The sequence below is a fragment of the Lathyrus oleraceus genome, chromosome 6, assembly GCF_024323335.1.
Source record: "Lathyrus oleraceus cultivar Zhongwan6 chromosome 6, CAAS_Psat_ZW6_1.0, whole genome shotgun sequence".
Lineage (NCBI taxonomy): Eukaryota > Viridiplantae > Streptophyta > Magnoliopsida > Fabales > Fabaceae > Lathyrus > Lathyrus oleraceus.
Window position 1 is genome coordinate 290,409,823 of NC_066584.1, and position 9,316 is coordinate 290,419,138.

Genomic DNA, 9,316 nt, shown 5'->3' on the forward strand with positions numbered 1-9,316 from the left:
TGATGTTGAGCCTTTTGATGCTGGGAACCTATTGATGACGTGTCGCCGCCTCCTCCTACAACTGATGCTAATAATCAGTAGTGCCTCTAGATGATTGCAATTATTATGGATAACCTCATGGGTTTGGTAAATCTAGATGACGAGGTTTATACTGGATTAGCTCGAGCTGCACACATAGCCAGTGGGAGGCCTATTTAAACATCTTTTGTATATTATATATTATATATTATTTGTATATTACTCAAACATCTTCATCATAAACTTTTTTATTAGATAATATTTTTGATCTTCCATTCATGCAACATCAACATAAACTAACATTTGATAATCAATTACAGGACTTAAAAAAACAGTGATAAATAAGAAAACCTAGACACTTTCAGATGATTCTGGATGTTTCATCATCTTCATTATATAGTTGACGGACCTTGAAATCTTAGCATCTAACTCGATCGGCCCCTTTGTTATCCTACGACGAAATGATCTCCACATATCTTTCACATCTTCATCTATCTTAAACTCAATAAGGTTGTATTTCACTCTCTCGTCGGTATCAATCAAATCTTCAGGAAACTCGATCTTTCTCACCTTTCTGTTTTCAGTGGATATAGAAATAGAATTGGATATTCTTAATTGTTCTGAATCTTTGCACAATAACAATTGATTCAACTTGGACGTCATGTTGACGAGAGATGCGGTGCCATCCGGAATTCGGAATTCTACAGGAGGTGAAGCTCCGTTGAAGTACACTTTTGTCTTAATGAGGAAGAGCATTGACATTTAGTCTTGATCACACAAAACTGTCGGCAAAATTCTGAGAGTTTAAAATTTCAAACAAATAACATTATCAGAAATTTCATTTTGGTTAAAATTTCTAGTATCAACTAATAAATTTTAAATTCCTAAAATTAATTGGAACATACCGAAAATTTTGAAATTCACGATATATATTGAAAATTTACAATACACTATCAAAAAATTTATTCGTATCGAAAATTTCGGTTTTACCTATCGAAAATTTCATTCAATTTTCAGTAAATAGCACTTTTAACAATCTTAAATATGAGGGGGGGGGGGGGGGGGGGGGGGGACTAAATTTAATTGAGGAGGTGACAAGTTAAAAGCATCATACACGCTCGCTCGGCCTTTTTTTTTGTCCCTTATAAAAATATGGAAGGTTAATCCTCTTTTGTGCATAGTAAATATTTGTCACGGGCAAAAAAAAAACTAAAAATGTACATTTTTGAAAGATTAATCAAAAATACGAAATTTAAAATTTTAAAAATCCACCTCATATTTTTCAACACATTTTATAAAATATTAATTTTGTGACTCTTATTATAATTTAAAAAATAAATAAATAAATTTTATTTCTTTTTAAAATGATTTTTTCAAATATATCTTGTCCAAAGCTTCCTTTAAAAAAAGTAAATAAATTTGCATGTAAAATTAAAAATAAAAACATAGTATGTAAAATAAATCGTATGTAAATTCACAACTAATTTTTAAAGTAATAAAAAAATTATTAAATTACTTTATTTATTTATTAAATTAATAAAACTATGTATATTTTAATATTTATAAATTATGAACTATATTAAATATTAAAGTAAAAAAAAACTAATTGAATACTATGACTAATGAATATTAAATATGATTGTTATTTTTGTTTTTTTAATGAATTTTCTTCACTTATTTGTATTTATTTTAGACTTAATTGCAACTTTCATTCTTCTATTTTTATTTTATTTTTTAAAATTTTGATTCCTCTATTTTAAATTCAGATTTTTGTCACTCCATTTTATATTTTTCAGGATTTTAGTCCCCTTTCACATTATTTATAATTATTTATTATTATTATTATTATATAAATAATATAATATTATATTTAAAATAAATAAAAAATTAAATAGCCTGAATCAAGTTAGTATTAATTTTTAAGTTAATATTGCATATATGAATCAATTGAAATTAAAAGATGGTTACATTAAAGAAGATCATATATAACACATTTCTCCAATGTTCTTTTTCACATATGATTTTCTGAAGAGTGGTGATATAATAACACCATAAACCGCAAAATTTATATAAAAAGATCACCATCCATAAACTCATCAACACATTTAACAACAAGCAGCGAAAAATCATGTCACGACAACTTCAAAATTAAATTCTGCAAATAAAGTATTATACTTTAAACCACATAGTTCAACATTAACTCAAAATATAATAAAAACGTCTCATTCTCGATGTTAAAAATCACAATATTTAACCGACTAAAAACGATAAATGATAAAGTAAATGAAGATGAGCTCCAAGCCCATCTTTCAACTCACAACAACTACTACTCATTTTCATGTGTATCTATACACATTGTACATCAACACACATACAAAACAACAAAGAGGTAAGAATATAGTCAAATATGTTAGCGATGCAAAAGATCAGGAATGGTAGCCTAAACAACAACAACAACAACAATAATCATCAATAAGGAATGTATTCACACGACAATCCTCAATTCACAAATGCAAAATTGTATCCAATATGACTACACCTTGACTTTATATGCATGTGGTACCAATTCAACAGTTTTTCATACAAACCGGATCCTAACATCTTAACCCCGAGCCCCCTCATCTGAGCTCTAGACAAGTCACTAGTCTTAACATTTGAACTCGTGACACGTCTCTTTTACAACAACGACAACATATGATGTATGTCATATGATAATGCAACACAACAACACAACAATGATTACAGTCCCACATCTGACTGTAAACAATCATGCATATAAACGCATCAGCAATAGCTCTTACACCGAACTACACATCTCAACAATCATCAGCAAGTATGTACAACAATTCACATAATTATACTTGCACTTCATAACATATATGCACACATCGAATAACCATCCACATATAACTCAATCATATCAATCAATATCATTAAACATGATAAAATAACAACTAACAGTCGCAGGAATCAGAGACAGACTGACAATTCGAGTAAAAGATGGAAACCCTGCGTTGTCACGCTCGCTAAGAGACTTAAAGCTTCGCTAAGCGAGACCCCAAAACCATAAAAAGTCACGCTCTTCACATGCTCGCTAAGCGAGACCCTTCTTCGCTAAGCAAAGGCTCGTTAAACGAGGCTTCATCCTCGCTACGCGAGGTTGCCCAGAATAGCAAAAAAATCAGAATGCAATTCCACCATTAGAGCCTTATCAAAGCTCCGATTTTGACCCTCAATCACCCAAATCAAATAGAAAACATCATATACATATCACACCATGACTAATATATCATATACTCATTGATTAAACACCTAACTTGTTACTTCATCATGAATTTAAGGTTATGCTCATAATACCAAAAACATACACATGAATAACAACTTAATCAATTATCCCATACCGAGGCACGTGAATAGCAGTAATCAAATCATGCACGAATTTCATATATTCCACAATAATTATAACAAAATTATATCAGGTTTCTCTCAAGAACACGCAAACACTAACAATGGTGAAAATAGGAGAAAAATCTAGAGAAGGGTGAGGATCCCTCTCTACCTTCATACAATATACACTTATATTAGAGTAATCTCCCCTTTACCTTGGATTTCTAACAAAGCAAGCTCTACAACAATGATGATCTCTCCTTTTTCCTCAAGCCCTATGTTTTCTCTCCCGCCTCTTTCTCTAATTCTCCAAATAATACATACTAACTACTCTTAGGTTTCCTATTCCTTTTTTTATTAAAAACCTAATTTAATATTCTGGTAATTACACTTTGACCCCAACTTATTATAATTCTCACCATTTCTCTTAATTTCTTTTTTCCCCCAAAACCTTTATTTTCTATTTATTTTTAATATTATTTAATTATCTAATTATTTAACTAAATAAAAACACTTTTCTACCAATGCATATAAAATTCATTTAAATAAATCAATAAAGCATAAATTCACTTAAATAAATAATTTAAAGAAAACGGGGTGTTACATGACTCAATTAAAATTGAAAGATGCTTACATTAAAGGAGATCATACAAAACACATTTCTCCAATGTTCTTTTTCACATATGATTTTCCGAAGAGTGGTGATATAAGCATCCAACAAATACTTTCATGTGATAATCTTGCATATTTTTTCATAAAGTCGTTTATAAGTAGAACTTTTAACCGACTAGTATAAAAAGATTGACCTTCAACATCGAAGAAATAAGTGTTCAGCCAAGGAAAAAAAATTATCTTAAAATGATATTATACTATTTTTTTCACTAATTTTGGTTCCACTTAATGTTTTTTTTGTACTTCTTCCATCATTATTATAAGAAAAAAGTGACCTTAAAACTTGGTAACTATTATAAGCAAAACTCATTAACTTTTAAACTACTTGGTTCTTGTATTACTAGATTACTAGTGTACTCTTCATTTAATTTAAAAACATTTATTATTGGTAGTTGATTCATTAAATATAGCTAAGAATATTATAGTAAAGTTTACTTTGATTGTACATGAAATCAAGAAAATTAATTATATTTAACTAACTTTCTTAATCAGTGTAAAAATAATTATTATTGCTTATAATTGTGACCAAATGGAATAAATTTTAACGCAACATGTCCTCAACGAACATTCAAGAGAGAGTAACGTGTAATGTTTTAAAAACCGGACCGAAGATTGAACCGGTGAAACTTACGGTTTAAGGTTCAATTGGTTCAACCGGTTAAATTTACGGTCGAACTGTTTATTAAATAAACTAATAATATAAAATTAAATTTCATAAATATATCACACATGATCATATGTTCACAACTTAATAAAATAATTATTTCAAAAATTCATTACAAATTTAATACAATAATATCGATAATACATATAATAGCATAACATAGTTCTACACTTCATTTCAACATCCATTTAAGAATAATTTGACCAAATTAAAGAATTACAATAAACTAAGTTAAACTAATTCAAACCAAAATTAAAATAATAGAATATAATAACTAAAATAAAGTTTAAATATTTAAGAATACTTAAATTAAATAAGATAAAATACCAAAAATAAATTATATAATATATTTTATTAAAAAGAAAAATATGAATTTGAGTTGAACTACAATAAATAAATCTTAATTGATAATAACAAACAATATTGACTTGAATGACAATCAATATTGAGTTGGATATCATGACTATGTTTGAAATGAACAGTGTGATGATGATGGTGGAGTATGGTTGAAAGAAAAACTATAATAGAAGGACAAAACTTAGAAATTCGTATGGTTATAAAAAAATACGTTTTTATTTTTTGTGATTGAGAATGTAGGTTAGGTTTTGATATTGACATATTAAAATTGTAAAAAAATTAAAAAAACGGTCAATTTGATGCATTTTTTTTGAATTGGACGGTTTTATAAAACCGGCTTCAGTTCTTTGGTTCGAATGGTTTTGGACAGTTCAACCCGGTTTTGCCGGTTTTACTCCGGTTTTGACCGACTATCGATTTTGAAAGATTGACCCAACCAGATTCATCTCCGGTTCCCGGTCTGACCGGTTGAACCGAGCGGTTCGGTCCGATTTTTTAAACGTTTGTATCATGAATAATAGATATTAAATGCTCTTGTATTTTAGTCTTCCATTGAATTTCCTCCACTTATTTATATTTATTCTATTAATTGATTTTTGTGTCCTATAAATATGGCATATATCATTGTGTAATGCTACACTTGTGAATAACATAATTCAGAACTTCTAATCTTTTTGTAAAACCTACTAGTCTTTCTCTTTAGTTTATGACACTTAAAATGTTTCAAATACTACGTTATTTTTTATTGTTGGTATTCTATTTGTTCCGTTGCGGAACCAGAATTGGATGGCGAATCAATGGTTGTGTAGGATTATGATGTATATGAGCTTTCGATGCAGTGGAGTGGGGGCCGATATGCAAATTTATTACTTCAACGTTCAAGTCAATATGTGAGGAAGAAGAGTGAATGGAAATTGAATTTGAAATTATCTTGTTGCATCCGCGAAAAAACAACCGGCTGGCTGAAACAAAAAACAACACAGAGCCGCCACTCCGCGTTATTTATCCCAAGATAGGGAAAGGAAACGCTCAGAGAAACCTGGAAAAAGCGTGGTCTCGCGACCAAAGAGAAAGGGTAAGGGAGTCGGTTACGCAAGGGGAAGGTATTAGCACCCCTCACGTCCGTCGTACTCGACGGGATCCACGCTCTAAGAAAAGAAAAGGTTGCTAAAACATCACACACACACACACAAGGAACGCAGGTGGGGTTAAGAGAAAGGGAGCTCGATAGGACCTCGCATCCTATGCCTACATATCTCGTCTGGAACGAGAATCAGAGCTACTGTAGTTCGGCTCACGCACGCCAAACAACACACGCATCCAAACAGGCAAACGTGGAGCCTGAATGCCAATCGCTGGGCTTACATCAGCATCCGAACCAAAACGCACACAAGAAGGCAAACGTGGAGCCCGAAAGCCAATCAATGGACTTACATCGGCATCCGAACCAAAACACACACCAGAAGATAACAAGCAAACACACACAAAAAGAAAAAAAAGTGCCCGGAGAGACCTCGCACGGTCTCCTGCCTACATACCTCGTCTGGAACGAGGATCAGGGCGATGTAGTTCCCCCTCAAGAGAAAGAAAATCTAGCCAGAAACCAAGGGAAGACACACTACCAGGGAGCTGGACTCGAGCCTAGTGTTGTCATGCATCATTGCCCTACGTTGAGGTTTCTACCTACTTGCGCAACTGCAAGCTAATCCTATCCAGGAAGAAAGCAAGCATACAAGCATACAAGCAAACAGAGCAAACAAATATTCACAAAGCACACACTATAACCAGTCAAGTGAGGCTCAAACAATGGGTTTGACTGCCGAAGCAAGTCATCTGTACAAGGTAGTATTCGCTCTTAACCTTGCCATTGCGGGGCTAAGGTGAAGCAGATGAAAGGTGAGTGAAGATTAGACTTCACAGTTCTTATCCCTGACCAGGGAGAGCTTCAGACAAAGGAGCGTGGGTCCAGAATGGAGGGACCCTTCTACGCTCAAGACTCTAACTCGATTGTGCAACAGCACAAGATCTTGGGTTTGTGTCCCAATGCATCAACACACAGCCGTGTGAGCAGAGGGATGACTCACAGAATAGTGGGGGATAGATTGCATATCCCTTTGATCCACCAATTGCCTCATAGAGGTCTTTACCTGCTTGGGCACAAATGTAAACAACCACAAACATCGCCTCTTAAGGAGGACTTCAGACAGTTGCCTGGCCAAGTAACAGGCCAGGTCTTCCAGACTACATGAAGAATAGAAGTCCTACCTCAAGTGGTTTAAAAACCAAGCAGCAGCAAGCAAGTTCTTAAAGAACTGTAAGCGACTAAATGTACCTGAAATCAATCAAGTATCATCAGTACTCAGACAAACCAACAATAAACAGCAAATGTTAATCTATACAGACAACACAAGTTAATGCACACAAGTGCAAGCTATAAGCTCAAGCTCAAGCATCAATCCCTACAAAACAAAGTCAAGTTAGTTTATAAACATCAACCAAACTCAATTCAAATTGCCTTGAAGCAAACTCCTTAAGCATTGTGCATTTCATCCTGAAAATCCACACCAAATGTGAGAAACTAGACCACTAGGCCAAGCCTAGGGTCCAAAGGGATAAAAAAAATCTAAACAGCAAGCAAAACCAATCCAAAATCACATTCAAACAAATAGAAAGCAAATGCAATTGGTCTCATTCTCATATCATTCACCAATATCAATTCATGCACAATATACCACAAACTAGGTCAAATACAACACCAAAAGTCCAAACAGAATGACTTCAACCAAAGGCATACCAAAACAATTCCAAAAATCCTAAAATAATTCACAACTAAACAGGACACAATCAACAAGTAGCATGTCAATTTTCAGCTCAATTGGACAAAAGAAAGTAGGTCAATGAAAATCAAAAAGTCCAGACACAATTATGTAAGCCAATTCAAGACATCCAAACAAGCATCCATTTCAATAATTCATAAAACAGTGACAACAATTAAGAAATGAATGGGACCAAAACTATGATGTCCTATAATGTGTCTACAATCCACATATCAAATTTCATCTTCATCCAAAACCATATGAGAATTTCACAGAAGATATGCCAACATGTATCACACAATGTTACCAAATGAGCATACAGAGAAGAAAATTATCAATCAATTTGAAAATGCAACCAAAAATCCCAGCAAAATTCACATGTTATCTTGACATATCAATGATCATTCATGCAAAAAATTGGAGCAATTCAACAATCCTAGGTCATGCAAATAAAATCAGAAAGTTGACCTAGCTTGGTGTGACACAAATTGTCACACCTTACTTCAAAAAATTATATCTAATCAACCAAGTATCCAAAATTCACAAACTCTACATGGAAATCACCATCAACATATCCAGAATAAGCTCAAAAATTTTCAATCATTTATTTAAAAGTATGAGCATTTCATGTTAGATATGGCAAAGTGTACAAAATGGTGACACATTCTACAAACCCTAGGCTCATTATTTTTCTACTCATGCAAAAAATTCCAAAAAATATCCATTAAATTCTACACATTCTCATGAGAAAAATGCAAAAAATTGCACTCAATTTGGATGATTTTCGAATCCTATAGGAATTTTTGAAGTTCAATGAATCAAATGAAATAATGAAATAAAAAAGAAATAGAATAATTATATAATTAAATAGGCAGTGGCATTTTTGAAAATATGTGGAACTTTGCCAAAACGGCGTCGTTTCAGGCGCGGAAATGAAATAATCTCATTGGTTGGAAGCGGCGCCAAACAAGAATTCGAACGGCGAGGCAAACAGAACGGATCAAACAACACAATTTCATCATCTTCCTCATCAACATTTTCCAGAAAACGCAGAAAATCGAAAAACCTCAAAACTTCACCAAACTTAACAAACGTATATCCATTGGAAAGGTCTAAGCATGAGGATTTCAAATATGTAAACGATTTGCCCTAATTCCTACTGTAGCTCACGGATCGAGCGATTAAAGTTCCACATTCAAACATTCAAAGCATGATAACTCAATCTACAGTTAATCATAATCAAAACTAAGCACATCACGACGATCTACATGCAACGATCTTTCAAACGCACATCACAATTAAAGCAACGGTGAGTTTCGAATTCTAACCTTGTTGTGATGGCAGAAGCTAAACCTTGCGTTTCCACGTGCAAAATCCACAAACAGGTGAAGTAGACTGATAA